Below are 20,597 nucleotides of genomic sequence, written 5' to 3'. Positions count from 1 at the left end.
GACCTAGCATTATTTGTGTCTATTAAAAGTTATTTTTCATGCAAACACCAGGGGTTACAATCCCAGGTATAAAACTTCCATGTTCGGTTTACTTGAATGTTGGGTACTTTTCTAATATTCATGTCTATTTAATCAACATTTTGGTTTTTCGAATTGATTATTGGTAGGAACATATTTATGCAACTTCAAAAAACTTTATAATGAGTTTTAATGCAGTCTAAACTTTGTTTACTTTGACACATTTGATCTGAGCCTTTTATGATATAAAATAATTGAAATAATAGTGATTAAATGTAATATTTTGGTGAGTTTTATCTGCCAAATGACATTGTTTCAGAACTTGTAGTAACAGTTGGAAAGTGATAAAAATCTATAGAAATATGAGCTTTGGAGAGATCATACAGATGGCTTTGTCCTTGTGTTATATAGAACTATTTTTAGATCATTTTGTGTAACAGAAAACAGATTTTTTTTAAAGAGCAGTTGAGATTGTGAAAATCTCTGTGGCTTCCTGGGATGCTTGCAGTGGGCCACCCTTCTGTGCATACTGATAAGACAGTTTACATCTAGAGAGCTTGCGCTGGAGTCTGAGCAGCAGTGAAGGTTGGTGGTTTGATTAAATGAGTTAAATGCCAAATCTGCACTTCATAAAACACTGCTGTTTCATGGAGTTGGCTGCAAACTGAATATACAAAGTACAAGTCAAATGTGGTATTGATGATATTTCCTGGAAGAAAATAAGATAATAAAGAAAATTTCATCATGCTATTTATCAGCAAAACTGGAAAAACTATGACAGATACAAGAAAAGAGGAGTGTACTGTTTTATAAAGAAAGTCTATTTAAAATACTTACAGGCACTAATCATATAAAATATATGAAACAATCTAAAATTTCTTGGATGGTGGAAGCCATTATGGGAACTTTCCCTGGGGGTACAGTTGCCAGATTTAGCAGATGAAACTCCAGGATGCTGGTTAAATGTGATTTCAGATAAACAAATTCCTTTTTTTGTGTGTGTATAAGTATGTCCCATGCAATATTTGGGGCATACCCATGCTAAAAAATAGTATTGTTTATCTGAAATGCAAATTTACTGGGTGTCCTGTGTTTTACCTGGCAGCCCTCCCTGGGGGTGGGGGTGTCATATGAGGGGGGATGGGCTTGCCCCAGTGGCACCAGCTTGGGTCTGCTCTGGTTTCGACCTGACCTCCAGCTTCACCCTTCCCGCCTGCCAGCCATCTGGCAGGCGTCTCCAGGAGCCTGGAGGGGGAGTCGGCTTGTCTGCTAACTGAGCTATCACCCGGTGACTTGGGTGGAAAGCACCATCCTCATAGAAACTAGGAAAGGCCATCATTGTTTGGTAGCTGCCCCAACTCCCCTGGGATCCTCCCTCCAGGATTAGAACCATGTGGGTGGCAGACGCATACCTACTGCAGTAACGTAACTCCAGGTTACTGACGTCGTGTAAAGGGAATAGGGACCTAGGTCGGTTGGGGACAGTATTTTGTGCCACAAGGCTCATCTTAATGTGCAGCATATGGCATCAGCATATGGCTGTATAATTACCACGTGTACGCATGTTTGGTGGGTAACCGCCAAAAACCCTGCATCGAAAGGAGTACATGGCAGTGTCTGTCGCGTGTGCTGGAATTCTCCGTGGGGAGGGCGTGCGTATGTGCTGCGGGAATAGGGAATCTGGCCGGTGGTGGGTGGGTGTGTGAGACTGTCTGTCCTTGTCACCAGTAACGGCCAAGATTTTAATCTTCAACTGCACCAACACAATGTATCTTCAAGTATACAAAACACGCTCGAGTTTAGTATTTTTGGAGGACGATGAGGCCTGTTGTGCTTCTAAATACAGACTTTTAGATTTGCTCCTTCTCCTCGCTCCTCTGCTTTCTGTTCTGCCAGTGTTTTAGCTGAGCAGCCACAGGTGCCAGGTGCCAGGTGTGCAGTCAGTGAAGAAGGCAAACGAGATTTTTGCCTCTGCAGCTCACATTCCAGTGAAGGAAACGAACAAAATAAATTCCAATTGCGGTAAGTGTGTTAACAAAGAAATAGCAAAGTATGTGAGGGGCCGTGTCATTTGCTGGGTGGGCCAGGAAAGCCCTTTCAAAGACATAAGATACTAAACTTTTTCAATAAGTTTCGAAGAGCCAGCCACGGGGAGAGCCAAGTATATGAGAGGGTGGTGTGCAAAGGACAGGAAGGAGCCGGTGTGTCTGCAGCGTGGGACAGACAGACTTGGGATGGGTGACATGAGCAGCAAGGACCAAGAATTCCCCACAGGGCTCCTCCCACAGGTGGACGTGCTGTAGAAACAGCAGCCTGCAGGAAACAGACGTGTCCTGAGAAGATGAACTGCTGGCCACCTTTCTCTGATAATTAAATACTCTGATTTTATGTGACTCATCAAAACGTAATGTTAATTTTTTGTAATTATTCTTCCCTAGTGGTGACACGTGCAGTATTCATGACCATGAAAGGCCTTCCTTACTTACCCAGAGACACCTAACTCTAAGACATCGTGTCCATTCGGGTGGCCGGCACAAGTCCCGTGAGCCAGGACTGGAAGTGTGGACAGGCAGGTTCGGGTTGGGAATGCCACGAGAATGTAGGGCTTAGGCAGTAACACGGAGACGGGGGACTGGAGATTCCAAGTCATATCCTTTGTTTTCCTCCAGACAACTTTCCAGAATTGTTTCCCTAGAACCAAAATCTGACTCATCACAAATCCTCTTGAAACCCTCGGATGTGTCCCTCACGTCCAGTGAGAAGGCAGACGCCAGGCTTGGTGTGAGAGGGACATCACTGTGTGGTCTAGATGTGCTTGTCACTCACCAGCCCCCTACCCGTGGACTCGGGGTTCTGACCTGCACCCCCCACCGGACCAGCGTGGACCTTCCATCATCCCGTGATGCAGTGTCCCAGGCCACCCTGTGACCCTTGGGTGGAGCTGGTCATTCTCCTCACCATGCTTTGCCCCAAAGTACTTTGCACTAAAAGGCAGTAACAAGTTCCTGGAGACTTAATCATTCGTTCCCCAACATTTATAATTGCCTGTCATGCACTTGGTGCTGCAGCAACCCCTCTGCCCTTCTGGGTGGTCAGGAAAGGCCTCTGTGGAGGTGACATCTGAAAATGACCTGAATGCCATGACAGGTGAGCCAGCCACACAGATCTAGGGAAGAGCGTCCAGGGGAGGGAACAGCAAGTGGAGGCGAGAACAGAGGGCCGGGCGCAGTGTGCAGTAGAGGTCAGCAGAGGCCAAATGGGATAGAACTGCAATGGGAAGGCAGCTCGGGGCTTGGAGCCTGGGGAGTGTGGGTGAGTTTTAACAGCAAGCTCTGACGGCTGGGCCTAGACCCAGCACGGGGCCCAAGACGGAGACGAGGGGAGGGTGTCGAGGCTGGGGCAACTCAAACTCTGCTTGTGGGCCGTGGCGAGGAGCTGTCAGATTGGGGACATGTTCTGAAGGGAAGGTCGGTTGGACTTGCCAGTGGGTTAGAGATGGCAAAAATAACGCCCGTGCCTTGCTCTGGTACATAGTTGGGAGAGGCTGCCACCATAAACACCCCCAGAGAAAAAGGACCCCTGTTCAATTTGGTGTCCACCACGTCATTGACTTTGTACGCTGGTTGTCAGTCTGGTGGCACATCAGAATCACCCAGAAACTTGTGCAAGTGTTCAGCCTCCACTCACTGAGAGCTAATTGAATGGGTTTGGGGGAAGGGCCCAGGCATCTTCTTATTTAAAAGTACCCTCAGGTGATTTTAACAAGGCTTAGAGCCACTCCTGGACATCGATGCTACCCCTAGCGTCAGTATGCTGGTCAACTCGATTCAGCAGATTTGGGCAAAAGTTCTTTCTCTCTCTGAATGGGATGCTAATACGTCCTTTCCAAATCAAGAATTGAGGCATCACTGCCACTGATAATTTTGTGCTCAGAGGAGAGGGACAGGGAAGAGTGACCTTGTGCCCGTTGCAGAGCTTGCAACCTTTGTCTTGCTGTCGTCTGTGACATGGGGAGAGGCTTATCTGCTCCCCCTTCCTCTTAGGGTCGCTGTGAGAATGGGATGAAACAATGGCTATGGATACATTAGAAACTCAACACTGCTACACAAATGTAAGGTGATAGTGAAAGTTTAAAGGGTCTTTATGGACCAAGCCCCAATTTCATGCCTCACACAAAAAAACAACCACCCTGGAACCAGGGAAGACATGTCAAAATGTGACTGATTGTGAAATGACTTCAGCTGGGCTCAGCCTTTGAATACTCCAGGAAATTTCCAATTTCCAGCTTTCTTACATGAGAATGGAGTTATAGAAATAGTATGTGAAATGGAAAATAAAAGGCAAACCAATTAGAAGGTGAAATCAACGCTTCCCTTAACATATGACAGGTCTCCAATATCGACTATCAAATAGCACCTGATTAAAATGGCAGCGGTGCCTTCTGCTCTGATCATTTCCATTTGCTGTTTTTCACAGCTGAGGAAACAGCCCCGCTCTTCCTCCAATAGCTGTCCCCTTCCTCCCTGCGTAACCAGACTTCCCAGAGGGGTGGGACCCGTTCACGGGCACCCCCATTCCCTGCCACCCCTCGGTCCGGCTCGTGTTCCCAGCACTTCATCAAAACCACTCAGCTCTTCCCGCCCGGCACTCCTGCCCCTTCCTGTGCCTGCCCGTCACCGCTGCCTCAGTCCTTCCCTGCTCCAGCCCTTTCTATAAACGGAGGCAGGTGATCTGCCCAAATCACAGGTAGAGCCTGTCCCCTTCCAGCTTTCCAATCCTTCAGAAGCTGCCCATGACACCTGACTTCAAAGCCAAGTTCCTTAGCGTGATGCCACCGGGCTCTGCAGCCTTCAGCCAGCGGGGCTCCGGGTGCCACCTCCACGTCTCAGCTGTACAGCTGTGGGGTAGCCTTTTGCCCGAGGAGGCTGTGTTCTCTGCCACCATGCTTAGCATGTGTTCTGTCCCATGACCCCTGAATCCTGTTCATCTTGAAGCCCCAGCCTAAACAGCACCAGCTCTTGTGAAGCTCATCCTGACCCCCTGGCCAAATTCATGCTTCCTGCACCTTTGTCCTGGTGAGTCATTGCACCTGCGCTGTGCAGTCATACCACGCACACGTGCCACTCTTGCAGCTTCAGCCTGTGGACATGGCAGAAACAGACGCTGCTAGGGACACAACTTAAATGATGAGTACGTCCCCTGAGGTCCCTGAGGAGCATGTGATGAGAATGGGCACGAGGAAAGAGCTGCATCTGTTTCCTTGGTTCCTTCTGCCTCTCAAGGCAAACTTCTCACTCCCTGAGAGCAATTCCAGTTCTTCCAGTTGGGTATTTTGAATATGGCACAGCCCCTAAAATAGGCCAGCTCGACTGTGTTCACCCCAACACGCGGTGCTCCGTCGCTCTGCAGAGAAGAAAGGCTGGACTTGCATGGAGGCATGAAAGCAGCAAGGTGTTCTGAAGATTAATTTTGACTCTGCCTCAGGGGTTCCTTCTGCCTACTGTATTGGCCTCAGACCCCACTCTCCGTGACTTGGGGCTCAGCCCTGTGGCAGAGTTGCATAGTGCCGTCACTGCTGGTTGTATTCCTGCTTCTCCCACCCAGCCTGTGCCCTCCCCCAGGGCAGGGGCCACAGCTGTACGCCCTTCCCCTCAGTGCAGTGTTTGGCACCTGCTGGAGTGAACGCGGGATGTTTGTTGACTGTGAGACTCCACTTGTGCGCCGGGTACTAGATCATCCACGGCTATGGAGGTGGCTGTGGCCTCTACAGAACATGACACAAAGTCAACATTTATGCTTTCCTCAAACACCAGAGGCTGCCTGGTGTATGTGGGGGGAGGAGGCTGTTTAGTGGCATCCCTGCTTCTGCTCCATTGATGCAATATCATTGTCCCCAGTTGTGACAACCCCAGATGTCTCCAGACGTTGTCAAATGTCCCCTGGGGTGGGGGGTTGCACCTGGTTGAGAACCACTGCATGGTGGGGAAGAATGAGAAACACAAGGAAACTGGGAGTTGCCAGGAGCCTTCCCTTGAGCTTGGATGGGGCTGTACCGGGGGTTGGCAAACTTTCTCTATAAAGAGCTAAACAGTAAGATAGTCAGCTGTGCAAGTTGTGCAATGTCTGGTGCAGCTTCTCAACTCGGCTGTTGCAGAAGCAGCCATAGATTATACATAAATAAGTGTGGCTGTGTTCCAATAACACTTGCTTATGGGCATAGAAATTTTAATTTAATATATTTGCACGTGTCATGAGATACTCCTTTTTAAAAAAAAAAAAAAAAAAAAAATTTGAAAACACGAAACTAGTTTTAGCTCAAAGGCTGTGCCAAAACAGGCAGTGTGCCCGAAGGCCATCCTGTGCAACCCCTGGGCTGGATGTTCCACAGCTACCACCCCACTGCATCCTCCCAGCAGCCGTGCGGGGTGGATGTTGTCCTGTGCATGCGCAGGCAAGATTGCTGAAGCCCACGGCGGTAGAACGTGGAGTGAGAAGACTAGCTTCTGGGCCTCGGTCTAGTATTCTTTGCAAGCGCTCTGCTGCCTTTCAGAAAAATCTTTCGCTTCTTCCCCTGGTGCAGACAGCTGAGGTGGTGGTGCAGGGCACACGGGGGGAGCCACTCCGCAGTGCCTTCTCCCCCATCGGTCTTGCCTCCCCCAGGGAGCTCTGCCTTTCTTCAACAAGATGTGACTGCTCCATCCCAGCTCCCTGCCAGGGTCTTTCCTACGCACTCTTCCTTTTTGGCCAGCACACAGAGGACACGGCAAGCCAAGGCACTGTGCTTGATTCAGCTGTGTCCCCTTGGGGAGCTCTCTGTTCAGTCAAGGAGGCTCTGCGTTTCCAACAACACTCATCGCCAACTCGCTCACTTCCTCCAACTTCTTAATAAGGCCTCAGTATCATTTTAAAAAACTGTCTTTTTTGAATCAAGTCAACCTATAGTTTCTGCAACCTTTTCTTTTCCCACGAGCTTCTAGCATCGTCATGGGACTGGGTCTTTTTTTTTTTTTTTAAAAATCATGTTTTAAAATAACTGAGCAAATTTAGATAATGCTTAGGAGATACAGTGGTTTACGTTGTTGAAACAGATTATAAAATATTTTTTTCTTTATAATTCTCGAGTAACACTTTGTATCCTTGACTGATAGCACATAGTTAAATTTAATTTCTCCCTAAAAAGAGAACTTGAACGCTAAGGAATAAGATTTTTGAGGGTAGTGTTAACCTTCAGAGGGGCCATGACCACTGTAATATCTAAACATTTTTCCCCTTTCCTGAGGACCAATTTTTGCTCCTTTGGGGCAGTATCCACCCCCATTGAGAACGTGGTGGGGGGGGTCACCATGCATGGTCAAAAGGAAATGCACGTCTCCCAAGACTGCATTGAAAGAAAGCTGCCCGTCTAAGATCTGGGGCTGGTAAGAATAAAAGTTGATTCTAACTCCCCAAAGACTGTTCTTGCTAGATTTTTAAAAATAAGCTTTTTCTATAAGAACAGTTTTAGATTTACAAAAAAAAAGTTATAAAGAGTACAGAGTTCATACATGCCTCATACCCAGTTTCTCCTCTTGTTACATTTGTCACAATTAATGAACCCATCTTGATGGGTTGTTACCTAATGTCCACACCTTATTCCGACTTCCCTAGCGTGTCCCTAACGTCCTTCTCCATCCCAGGACTGCATCCAGGACCCCGTGTCACATTTAGTCTCGTGTCTCCTCAGGCTCCTCTTGGTTGTGACAGTGTCTTAGGCTTTCGTTCTTGATGACTTTGACAGTTTTGAGGAGTAATGGTCGTGTATGGTGTAGACTGTGCTTCATCTGGGATTTGTCTGATGTTTTCCTTGTGGTTGGACCGGGCCTGCCTGTGGTGGGGAGATGACCACAGAGGAAGGTACCAGTCTCGCTACACCGTATCGAGGGCTCACACCATCAGTCGGATTCATCAGTGTTGAGGGTCACCTTCAGCACCTGGCTCAGGGAGTGTTTGCTGGTTTTCTCCCGATAAAGCTCCTCCCCTCCCCTGTGCCTGCTGTATCCTTTGGAAGGAAGTCCCTGTGCACATCCCACACTGGAGGCGTGCTGAGTTATGCTCCCCCCACTCCTTGAGGGGGAAGTAGCTACATAAATTATTTGGAATTCTTGTGCCCATGAGATTTGTCTACATTCTCTATTTATTTATGTACTTGTTTGTTTATATCACTACGGTCCCATGGATATCGATCCTTCAGGTTGTGATCCAGTACTGCTTTATTTTGCTGTTCAAATTGTTCCTCCTCTGGCCATTGGGAGTTTTTGCAGTTGGCGCCTGTGTCCCTCTGACGTATACCTGAGAGTGTGTATTTTAGCACTTTGTTCCTTTCTGTCGCTGCAGGGTGCACTGGCTTCATCTGGTCTATTTCCTGTTTCTGTCCTAAGAGCAGCCATTTCTCCAAGGGGCCCTGATTCCTTGCAGAATGATATTAGAGACCAAAATCTAGGTGCTGGACATACTGACTGTGGCTGGGGGCATTGCTCCTGGTCTTCCCAGCTGACAGAGCAAGGAAATAAATGTGTGTGTGCTCTGTGTAGATCTTAAAGAAACAAATCTCAAATGCTGGGTCACAGCTGAGGGACACCTTATCTTTTCACACGATTAATTACACGAATTAGGTGTAAAAGAAAATACACCAGGAATTTGACTCTTTATGGAGGAAAAAAAAAGAAGAATGGCTATGTCCTGTAAATCGGTTCTTGAGAATCAAACGCATTCATTAAGCTCTTTTCCTAAAAAAAAAAAAAAAAATTATTTTTAAAAATTAATTCCCAACTCCCAAGCATTTGACCTATCTCTGGCGTTTCACATTCCCTGAGTTGATTCATGCCTTTCTGCTAATTACTTGAAATTATATTTGACCTTTTCCTCAAAGTGGCACACACAAATATTTCATTCAGCTGGCATAACCATTGTCATATGCAATCTTTACTGAGCAAATGTACTAAGGGTCTCTTTTATTGCTTGACTCGACTAATGTTCCAAGCATACAATTTAAACACTTGGTCATAAACCCAAAACGGAGTCGGTGAGAGCGCAGAGCTAATGAGACCAGGGTTGTGGCTGTGTCTCCATTAGGATTCCTGTTTCCATGGGTGCCATTAGCTGGGCTTGGTTCCTTGGCCTCACCTGGCACATCCCACCCCAGCTGGCATCTCACAGGGGTCACCTTTGAAGGGATGTGGATGGTTTGGCCCAAATTCAGAAACGTCATGTGTACCCTATTTCCTATCATTGATGGGTTAGCAGAGCTGTATCTGTGTATGCAAGCAACATAGTTTACATCTGTGATTCTCAGACTTCAGTCACCCATGAGCCACCAGCGTGACTTTAACTTAATTATAGAAGCAGCTACACTTAACAGTTTATACACGCTTGATGTACTTACCAATTTTTTTTCTCAAACACATAAAGTGAATATAAATGATTAAAATGAAGTGTGCTATTTACCTCAACGACATTTGTCTGTCATTGGGGGAACACGTTACACACCACTTGGAAAATGCCATTTTAGACCTTGAGCAATTTCTCTATTTTTCCATCCAGTAGATGTTCATTGAATACCTTGTTGGGGGTGCCCATGTACCGCCATGCAAATCTGAGCCCTAAACAACTTGGGGTGTGGGGGTCAGTCTGATCTCCAGAATTGAGTGGTGCAAAACCTGCTCAGCTGCTGAGGGGAGTGGCCTGCCCAGGAACAAGCCACCATTCAAGGGTTTTTGGCATTCTAAGGGTTTTGATGTACAGCCTTTAGGGGGGAAAAATTACTAATTGGAGATTATCCTACTTTTCTATTGAGTTCTTTCTATATATTCATTTAATCAACAAATATTTATTGAAAATCTATTATGTACCAGGCCCTTTGCTAGGTGCTATTTTACCCTTTTAAAAAATGCATAAAAACTGGCAATTTCATTTCAGATCTACTTTGCAGTTTACTCAAACAGAATTCTTGGAAATGTCAACTCCTCCTGCAGTACAAACATAAGGAAGAGTTAAGAACCCACCAGGGGTAGAGAATTCTATCATATCTCCTTTGAAATCCAGCTCCTTCTTTTATAGTTCAAAACAAGACCACGGGGGCATATAATCTTTGATCGTGCCTATTCAGCTAATAGGAATGTGTTTGCATGGCCAAAAGTTATTGCTGGTTTCAGCGTTCTTTGACAGAGGCAAATCTCTTAAGCGGACTCGGTGGGAATGCACCGGATCTCTGGGAGCTCTCTGTGGGCTGCACACAGGCCGCTGTGTCTGTGTCTTTCGGAAACGCGAAGAATCACAGTTCTGTGGACCCCGTTGCCTTGCAGTGTTAAGTAAGGAGAGAAGGGCGCTTTTTAAGGCTGATCTCCAGAGCGGTCTCGGTGGAGTTCCAAAGGCTGAGTTTTCCAGCCTGCTGTTTCGTTGGCAGGTCCCGAGCCTCGTCTGGTTCTGTCTGGACGCGTTTCTGGGAATGCAGCTGCCATGGGAATCGCCTGTAATGGGCATAACACAACCTGGTCGTCCTCCGAGTTCCAAGGATTAAACGAATGCTCTGATTTTCACACACGTACTTCAGTTGCCCAGACGGCGTTAGAAGGAGCCATCGGTTTGGAAGGACTGAAACGGTGTTCTCAAGTCAAACACGAAACACTGGATGCGTTTCTGTCGGTTATAACAGACAGGAGCATGGAGACGTTCTTCTGGTGTTGCAAGGGAGAGCTGGCCAGCAGAGTTGGCAGGTGGGGAAATGAGTTGGAGAAGCTTTAAAGATCTTTCCCTATAAAATAAATGTCCAGAAGCCGTGGCAACGTACGTCTTTAGTTAAGTAAATACCCTCAAAGACAACACATGTACATTTTTCAGTGAAACCTGACCAGAAGCTCTGCCACATTTTCAGATTCCAAGAATTTCAGTGCACACAGAATTGGCCCATTATGCTCATTAACCTCGGACGCAGCTCCTCGCGAGCAGTTCCTGCGGCCATGACAGCAGATTAGTCTCACTGTTTGATTTGAAGCAGCAAAGACCGGAGCAGAGTCCTTAGTATTTCCTATCTAAGAGTGCAGCTCTCTGGCTCAGACGGGAAGGAACGTTAATGAGGTCACAAGTCCTGGCTTCCTGCAGACCCAGGCAGCCCACTGACACCTCACTTCCCCCTTCCCCGACTTGTGTAGAGAAACATCACAGCAGGAGTTTCCAACCAGACTCTGCCTTACTGTGCTCGTATCAGAAAGCTGCAGCTCTGTTTGTCTCTGCAGATGACTATTAAGTACTTGTTACAGATAAGATGCCATCAGGATTTTGGTTGAGGGTAAGGAGTTTTCAGATTAAGCAGGGCCTTAAATGTTATGCTCAGGAGTTAGGCTTCTATTCTGAAGGCGATGGGGACCCAGTAAAGGTTTCTGAGTCGTCAAGTAACATTTTGGAGGCTGTCACTGAAAACATTACTATAAGCAATGGGTCTCTGGGGCAAATCTTTTTTTCCTGAAAGTGTTCACGTGGTATCTCTTGAGTCAGGTGTACCCTAATTTATGATGGATCGTGCTCCCCAAATTTGTCCCAAGTGAGAAGCAGAGCTGGGCAACAAGTGGGCCCCAGTGGGGTGATGTTCTGAAAGGCACCAGACCTCCGCCCCAGCCCTGAAGCTCCCCTGCCCTGCCCTGCCCTGCCCTGCCCTGCCCTCCCCTCTCAGCGCTGACCTCCCTTCAGAGCACCTGCTCCTGCCACATCCCGGCCCCGTGACATCCCCCTGTGGTTTTCCACTTTGCCTCACCAGGGACATCTGGTCTCCTCCCTGGCCATCACGCCGATCACTTTCCCCACAGTCTTGGGACGTGTGCTCACGCCCCTGCCTCACTCCAGGCTCCATTCCTGCTCCTCCAGCAAGCCCAAGGCTGCGCCACACCCACAGACCCCGTCAGGACAGGGACACGTGGTTTCCTATCTTGTTCCCGGCTTGGTTCCTCCTCTGGGTTTTGAACAGCAGGGCTCGGGGAACCTTCCTGTGAACCACCTATTCCTGACCTTGGTCCGTGCTTGCCTCCACCGCCGATCTCATCCTGCGGTGGGTGAGCCCTTCCCATCTCTGTCCTAACGCCCGGTCCTTGGGGCTCCTTCCTTCCCGCAGCATCTCATTGAAGCAGGTGCCTGCTCGGTTGGTTGCTGTAATTGTTCTTTGTCTCTTGCACACTCTGCCTCACCATGTTCTTTATCTGCTTGTACCCTGGCTCCACTGACCTGTCCGTTCCAGGAGCATACAGACGGGTCTCTCTTGCTCCCCCCCCCCCATTCCCCAAAGTCCACCACAGGAGCTTGTGTGACAAACGCCAATGATACGTTGGTGTATGGGGCCAAGACTTTGAAGCAGGTGGTGTCGATGAGGGTCTGTGTACTCTGCCTTGCTTTTGTGTCGTTATCTTGGACCTCTGGCTATTCCTTATAAGATCTTAACGTGTCCTTCTGTTTCCCGGGTGGGAGGGCTTTGTGACAGCCACCTTCCAAGCTGGTGCTTGCCTTTCTGAAGCCCCCTCCTTCATCGAGTCAGGGCTGGTCTGCATCACCAGTAGGGCAAAGCAGAAGTGTGCGACCTGGAGGTTAACTCCTAAAAGATGTTGCACCTTGTTCTCTTGGGGGTCTCACTGTGGGGATGCCAGCTGCCAAGCTATCAGAATACCTCAGCTGTCCTATGGGGGGTGCCACGTGGGAGCTGAGGCCTCCAGCCAACAGCTGGGCCTGTGAGTGCAGTGGGTCCTCCTTAGTCAAGCCCTCAGGTGACTGCAGCCTCGGGGAGATCCTCCGCTGAGCCACTCTGGATTTCTGCTACACGGGAACTACAAGCGAGGTAGTGAGCTGAAGTGTTGTCCTCATTAAAGTCTGCAGACGTGATTGCAGATGCCTATCAGCTTTGGTGGCACCTCCACACACGTGCGTGTGCACACGCCGCTTACTAGCAGAGCATGCGCTTCCTGGTTTGTCAGCACCTGAGACGTGTGGGTCCCCACAGGTTGAAGGGACTGTTGTTTGTTTGTTCTTGAAGCAAAGAAACAATAAACAAAGAGGAAAACAATCAACAAACTTAGTGTTTAGCAAAGACAGCCGCAATCCTGGTGTCATGTTTGGCTTGGCTTTTATGTTTAATGACGGTGAATTCAGAGTAATGAACCTAAGAAAAGGCTTCTGCCTGTTGCCCCCTCCCTGAGGGCCCGCCACAGGCCTGCCTCCTTGAAGCCTTCCCTGACCACCCAGGCCCGCTGACCACACGGTGTCCACACGCATCAAGCATGTGGCCAGGACCTCCCAGCTGCACACAGTGTTTCTCCTTTTGTGTTTGGTTTGTGGAGGACAAAATGGCCTCCTCCACCTGGTCACGTTCATCCAGAGGCACAGCCAGGCTCCAGCTTCAGGACTTGCAGTCCTGGAGGGCGCAGAGGACAGGACCCAGCTCTCGAAGCGGGGAGGAGTAGGTGAGCCCGAAAGGCCCCATCGTGGGCCTCGGTCCCCGCTGGTGTCCTGCCATAGGTTTCTCACGGTTTGTCTCACACTTTCTCATTATAGCTGTACAGAAAAACAGCGTCCTTCACTCTCACCCTTCACTTTTCTGCCGTGTGGGGGTTTTTCTCAGACCACCCAGTTCTCTAACTCTGGCGGCCAGCTGGGTGTGCTACGATTCAGTTCTGACACTGCCTGGGGTGGGGGCAGACCGCGCAGAGGAAGGGCTCAGTCCCACAGGACCACCCCCACTTCAGATGCAAGTTGCAAATAGCGGGTCCCCAGGTCGCCGACGCTCCTGTCTGACGTGGCTCCAGGAGTTCCCACGACCCCTCCTCAGGTTCAGTGCTTTGCCGTCACGGCTGCCAGAACCTGCTCGTGACGTGTGCTTGCTGCTTTCTTGTAAAAGATGCCGTAAAGGCTGCAGATGAACAGCCGGATGCAGGGGAGCCCGGGACAAGGTCCAGGAGGGTCCTGAGCTCAGGCAGGAGCTTCTGTCCTGTGGAGTGGGGGTGCTACTCTCCTGGCACCCGGAAGCTCTCTGAACCCCATCTTCTAGGGATTTTTATGGAGGCTTCATCATGTAAACGTGAGGGATTATTAACTGAGTCTCCAGCCCCTCCTCTTCCCTGGAGGGTGGAGGGCGGGGCCAGAAGTTCCAAGCGTCTAACCCTGGCTTGGTCTCTCTGGTGACTGGCCTCATCCGGGAGTTGCCTCACTAGAGCAAAAGATGCTCCTATCACCAAGGAAATTCTGGGGGTTTAGAAGCTCTGTTCCAAGAACCAGGGGCAGAGACCAATATGTGTTTACGTCGCAGGGGTCTCAACTGCTCTGCCAGTGCTTTGCCTTAAGTATTGTGCGATTTTTTTAAATTGCTGTCTTTGGAGAAATGGGTTTAGAAGCAATAATTTTCCTCTCCTGAGTCTCTCCTCCTCCCACTCCAGTTACAACTCTGTATTCATGCAGTAAATGTAGATGGAAAGTGGCATTGCCCAGTAACATACAGGATGCCCAGCTAGACTTGAGTTTCAGACGGTAATTTCTGAGTATAAGTATATCCTGTGAAGTGTGTGTACGTAATGAGGAGGGCCATAACCCACTGGCGGGGATTGGGGGCCTTAATATTTCAGGAGCACGGCTCAGAGGAGGCTCCCTGGAGGTTTGTGTACTGACACTTTTGCGTTCTCTGAGTGCAGGAATCTCGCTTCCTACTTCCAGGATCCACCGTATCACTCTTGCATGGGTTTCGCTCAGCAAAAGTGTATTATCCCTCTCATAGTGCAGTTTCATATTTTGGCCCCATTCTTACCAGAGGTGAGATGATATTAATAATTTCCCTGAGCATGGCTACTCTGCATTATAGTCTCATGCCGTTTATTAACTAAGCTTTTTAGACCTTCCCATTGATAACAATACTGGCATCTTAAACAGTGATTTGTTATTAAAAACAATATAATGGTATTTACATTTTTTAGAGTTAACACCCCAGTTTCGATACTGTGGCCTCTGCCCTGGCTCAGCCACCAGGCATCACAGAGGCATCTGCTGTCCCTTAGTGTCTGCTTTGCACCGTGGGTTTGCTGTGTAACTGCTGCAGCCTGGTCCTGCCACTTGCTCGGAACATCTTCTGGCAAGGTCAGGAATGACCTTGGTAAATTCCTTGCCCTTCTCTCAGTCTCTAACTTCTTGGCATTTGTAGTTGGTGATCTCTTTCTGTTCCTTGCAACTAACTACTGCCGCTGGCTTTCTTGAGGTTTTTCCTTGTTCTCCTTCTGCCTCTTTGACCCGTCCACTAGCTTCTTTCTCCACTCCCGTTCTCTCCCACCAGCCTTCAACATTTATGCAGCTTCCAAAGTTCTACTTCCTCTTACTGCATTCTCTCTCTGAAGCCTCTTAGAGTACCCCAAGATTTCAGCTATCGCTTCTGTTAACACAACATCCTCACCTCCAGCTCTGATCCTTTGCAAGGTTCAAGTTCACGTTCGCAGCTATCTTAGATCATCTTGATTTTGCTGGCTACTAGCCCTCAAAACTGAATCTCTCTGCTTCTCCTCCAAGGCCGAGTGGCTTATGGATGTCCGCATTTGCCCCGTGACACGGCCGACTCCTCAGTGTAGATTTCCACTCAGGGTGATGCAATAAGAACATTTTAATTTCATCTCCATCCTTTGGGCCCAACTCGCCATTCTTACCTTCTTTCTTGGAACAGACTGTGTCTGGGGACGATAGTCCATTATTGGGAATTGCCTAATAAATGAACCGACTCTTGGTTATGAATGACAGAAACCCAGGTAAAGCTTGTGTTTGTTAAATCGGGACTTTTTTTTCTATTTATGATACTGAAAAGTCCTGGAGCATTTCCTGGCTTGAGACATGACAGACTCCAGGACCTCAACCAACGTCCCCATGACGGGTGTGCGCTCCGTTGGCTCTGTTCTCAGAGGGGCCGACCTTTGTGGTGGCAGATGGCTGCCAACGGCTACAGCCTTGTTTTCCCTTCTCAGCAACCCCAGCTGCAAACATTCTCTTCCTTGGCAATGTAAACAGAAGTTCTCAAATCGGGTCTCTGAGAACTAGTTAAGGTCCTGTGTCCACATCCGAAATGATCAGTGTAGCCAGAAGGTATAGAATATAGTGACTGGCCGAGCCTAGGCTGTGTGTCCACCCTTGGTACTGGGAGCAGGAGGTAGCCAAGATCACAGGGACAGGGTGGGAGAGTGGTGGTTCCCCAGAAGAACCTTGGGTTCTGGTACTGTGTAAAAGGAGAATAGTTCTAAAAGGCAAGCAAGCAAAAGTGGCAAATGTCTTCTCAGTTGTGTTAATGCATCTCTCCAGTTATCCCAGGAGAGACTTCATGACAGCTGACACATGCATCATTCTTGGACTGGAAAGTGATAATATCTGACCTTCAGCTATGGATATCGCATTAAAGAGATTTCAACGTGTCACAGCTGTTATTTGCAGTTGCTGACTATGAGATGATAATGCTTCTTAGATGAGAAGTTCAGTTATCTTCCACTACAAAGCACACATCAGGCATCAGCCAATTGCAATGATGAATACTTTTAAACTTCTAGGATATAGTTTGAGGGCATTTCCTCAAATTAGGAAATCAAGATTTGAAGACAGAATAAATAGTGAAAGCACCAGATATGCAAAACTTGAGTTAATTTTAAGCAGTGACTGTAGAAGTTTGCTCTTATACTATTAAAAAATGTTAAGTCAGTCAATAGTGAAAGGAAGATTTCTATGGTGATGCTTAAAGTAGTAAAGAAAGAAGACTTGGGTGTAAAGTTTCCTTGACAAAGTAGTATAAATGTATGTATAAGCTCTGGTGTGGTTTGGGAGGCTGGGGTGCTAGATGAGAAGGCAGTGGGAAATCTTCCCTGCCCTCATGGTGGTTGGGAAGACAGTGTCCGGCTGGAGGAATGGGGCTTGCCACGCACATGACTGGTCTCCCCCTCGTGCCAGATTTTAAAGTTGCATGATCAAGGAAGCTAAAGAGTAAGCTTCTAATTGCCAAAGATGGAACCAAACCTCTTCTGTAGTCTTTGGGGCTGAGAAGACAGAGGTGTCTTCTCCATCAAAAGTGCAGGAAGGGTCATCGTTAAGCAATAGGCACTAGCCAGAGGTGGATTGAGTCTGTCTGAACGTGCAACCCAGCCCTGACCCTGCTCAATTTCTGACAAGGGAGAGAGATGACATCAGTCTGATCTACCTACAGATAAAAGAGACTGTAAGCTCTCTGGTGGGAAAACCATCTCTAGCATGAAATTAAAAGTAACTAGATATGTTTCAAAAAAACAGATAGGAAACTGTGACAATCAAGAGAAAAATGATAAAAGCAGAGCCATGGATGATACAGGTATTGGAATTCAGAAGGATTTAAAAATAATGGTTTAAAAAAAGATTGAAATTGAAGAAAATGTGCAGAACTTCAATAGTGTCTGGATTGTATAAAAAATCAAATAGACATTCTATAACTGAATAATGTAAAATCTAAAGTTTAAATACCCATTAGAATGGGAAACACAAGTTGTTAGGAATAGTGAATTTGAAGACAGATCAATAGATTAAAAAATAAAAAATGAAAAGAACAGAGCATCCAAGCCATACGGAACAGTAAAAAGTCTTGCATGTAATTGGAATCCTGTAAGGAAAGGGAGACTGCGGCAGAGGCAGTATCCAGACAGATAAAGACTGAGGAACTTTCACAAGTGACGAGAAGCATCAACTCAAGATTTTGAATTCTGTGAACCCCAATTAGAATAAATTTATTTTTAGTGTTCCAGTTTTCTATACTGTTGGTTTCTTAGCTCTTTGTCTTCGTTGTATTCATTATTTGTTAATTTGTTAATTTTTGGTGTTTATGCAAGGCATAATCTTAACCTGAGTGTTTCATCCTAACCACAGAAGACAAAAAAAATGTTTTCAGTGTTGATTTTCTAAATTTTTCCCAAGAATGATACATAATTAGCATCATTCTAAAATGCATGAGATAGAAGTTAATGCAACATATATAATGCCTGTCTTGAGGAATTGGAGCTTAATCTCAGGTGGAGGTCTGACTGAGGAAGGTTGTGGGGTTTGCAATATAGTTCTTTAATTTATTCATAGACTACTGTCAAATAATAGTAGACCAGGGCAGGAGGACTTAAAATTAGCTTCAGCCCAGGATCTTTGCCCAATTTAGTGTATACGGTGGCAGTGTCTATTAATTAGGAGAAACGTGGTGAGGCATCACCTTGCAATGACTTAATGAAGCCAAAGCCACCGGGTAAAGAGGTTTTGCTGCCCAGAGTTAATCTGTCTCCAAGATGGTATGTGGCTAGGCCAGAATTCAAACATACTGCTTGTTTCCCTGTCCTGTGGCCTTCCGAAGGCTGTGCAGAAATAATATCCCTTTACCACATTCCCTGGTTTTACTCAAAGCATACTGCCTCATCTCAAAAAATGCCCAAGAGCCGAGGAATAGGGTAGGATTTTCTTAATTGCTCCAAACGAGTGCCTTGAGGGAAAGTGTACTGTATGTGAATCTTCTCTTGGAAAGTAAAATTTAATGACCTGTCTTGGGAAACAGACTGGGACCCCTGCATAAGCTGTTACCGTCCTCTCTAAGCGGGTTTCTACAGCTATTTAACTATTCCCGCCAATCATGAAAGGCCAATTTAATAAAAGGGAAAAATGACAGTTTTGCTTAGAAAAGCCGTACTAACATGTTTATGCTTCTCCAGCACAATGACAGAAGCAAGGAAAACAGCTGCTGTTACATTGGCGACACACGTAGGTTGGTGTGAGCACCTGGAAGTACCAAAAGGATGGAAAGTCCACTGTGATGAACGGGGATTTTACCAACATCGTGTGAAAAGGAATGTCTGTGCTTCCTGAAACAGCAGCGGGTCACGTTGTGTTAATACTTAAACATGCTTACACATGCAATTAATGTTTAACACATCAGATACCAAAAATGATCAAATTGGCCCTCTGGGTATCAGTGTCTTCCCAGGCCCCCGGCTTCCCACTTTGATCCATCCTTCCCTTACATTCTTTTATCCTTCATGTCCAGCCTGTTCCACAGCTCTGCCACGTCTTTTGTTCCCCTCTTATAAAAGTCACTGCTCTTCTGGCTTCACTGCCCTTGCACTCAACTAGTAGAAATTGGAAGTAGTGAGGATTTTACTGTATTATGACTCAAAAATGCACAGAGTTGAGGCATTTATCATTCTGGAATGATGCATTCTTTGGTAATGGTATGTATATCCTATTTCCCAAACCTTTTTCTTTCTCTCTAAATGTTGTTTTTCAGTGGTGATTTATAATTGAACATAATGAAGGATCCTTGCCATTGGTGGTTTCCTCTTTAAAAACAACTGAGTGCAAACTGACTCGAGAGGAGACAACTGTGCTTTTGTTTTAAACACAGATCGTCTCAATCTCTCGAGACCACCCCCTCCCCTCTCGCCCTCCTGTATCTTGGACCCCTGCTCATTATCCTAAGCGTCCTCATGCAAGGGGTGAATTCTTCCTGTCTGTCTGTGTTTTCTCTTCTCACAATTTGTTTTTGCTGAAACTCACTTATCATGTTCAAAATATCATAAAACACCAATTACTTTCTAAAACATGCTGACTTTCCATTTTCAGCATAAACTCCTTGAGATCGCACAAAAAAAGAACTCGGATCCGGAAGCACATCTGGGATGACAGCAAGAACGAGTCAGGGAGGGTTTGCTCTGAGCCCCCCGCTTGTAGAAGGATGGTCCAAGGGCCGAAGGTCTAAGTTGCAGAGTTTGGCGCAGAAACAGACTCGATAAGCAGAATGAACACTCTGGACTGATGAAACCCCGGGGTGGGCGTGGGAGGCTTAGTTAGGGAACAAAAGGAGAACCACGCCAGATGATTGCTTGATTTAAGCATCGCAATTGGACGACCCTGAGAATCCCTCTGGAGAACACACGACGGACTGTTGTTTCTCCAGAGAATGTTGAAATTTTAGATAAGACCAGGATGTTTTTGTACACCATTTAGACTTGAAGTTTTTCTTAAGTGGCTCAAGCTGTCCCATGGTCATGATACGTGCTACCCATATATGTTCCTTAAATTTGAAAAACACTAAGTGATGAGGCCCCAGTCTCAAGGTATAAATGATGATTTAAGGAGGCAGAGTAATAACTGTGCCTGGAAATGAGAGATGACATTAGAGTGTAAGGGGCAGTGTCTGCAGTTTGGATGAGAGGAGAGTGGATCAGCATGTTTTTGTCCTATGAGTATTTCTCAGTGGACTAGTAATGATCCCTGCCTCTATTGCTCGGGATTAAACATAACCTTTGATGATTGTCCTCAAAGCTTCTTGCCAGCTGGTCATATCCTACATGCATTGACCTCACATAAATACAACCCCCTCTGCCAAAACCCCACTGATTCAGCTCTGTCAACCGCCCCACTCCCCACCCCCTTGTCCCTTTTGCCCATCTCCAAGTTTTTGTGCATTTGACCCAGAAACGTGGAGACTCTCTCCTCTCCTCCCACCGGCATGCCCTATTGCTCCTTGAATTGAGGCCTGAAGACCTGTCTCCCAGAAA

At 47.0% G+C, this 20,597-nt stretch overlaps 1 protein-coding gene across 1 annotated transcript in view; it reads left to right on the top strand.

The window, feature by feature from the left end:
• ADAM12 (ADAM metallopeptidase domain 12) overlaps window positions 1-20,597 on the top strand; it is a 283,849-nt gene that overhangs the window by 38,965 nt on the left and 224,287 nt on the right. The gene's annotated exons all lie outside the window — the stretch shown is intronic.

This window comes from Eulemur rufifrons, chromosome 28 (assembly GCF_041146395.1).
Source record: "Eulemur rufifrons isolate Redbay chromosome 28, OSU_ERuf_1, whole genome shotgun sequence".
Taxonomy (NCBI): Eukaryota; Metazoa; Chordata; class Mammalia; order Primates; family Lemuridae; genus Eulemur; species Eulemur rufifrons.
Note: the sequence above shows the minus strand (reverse complement) of the source record. Positions and strands in the feature narration are given on the sequence as shown.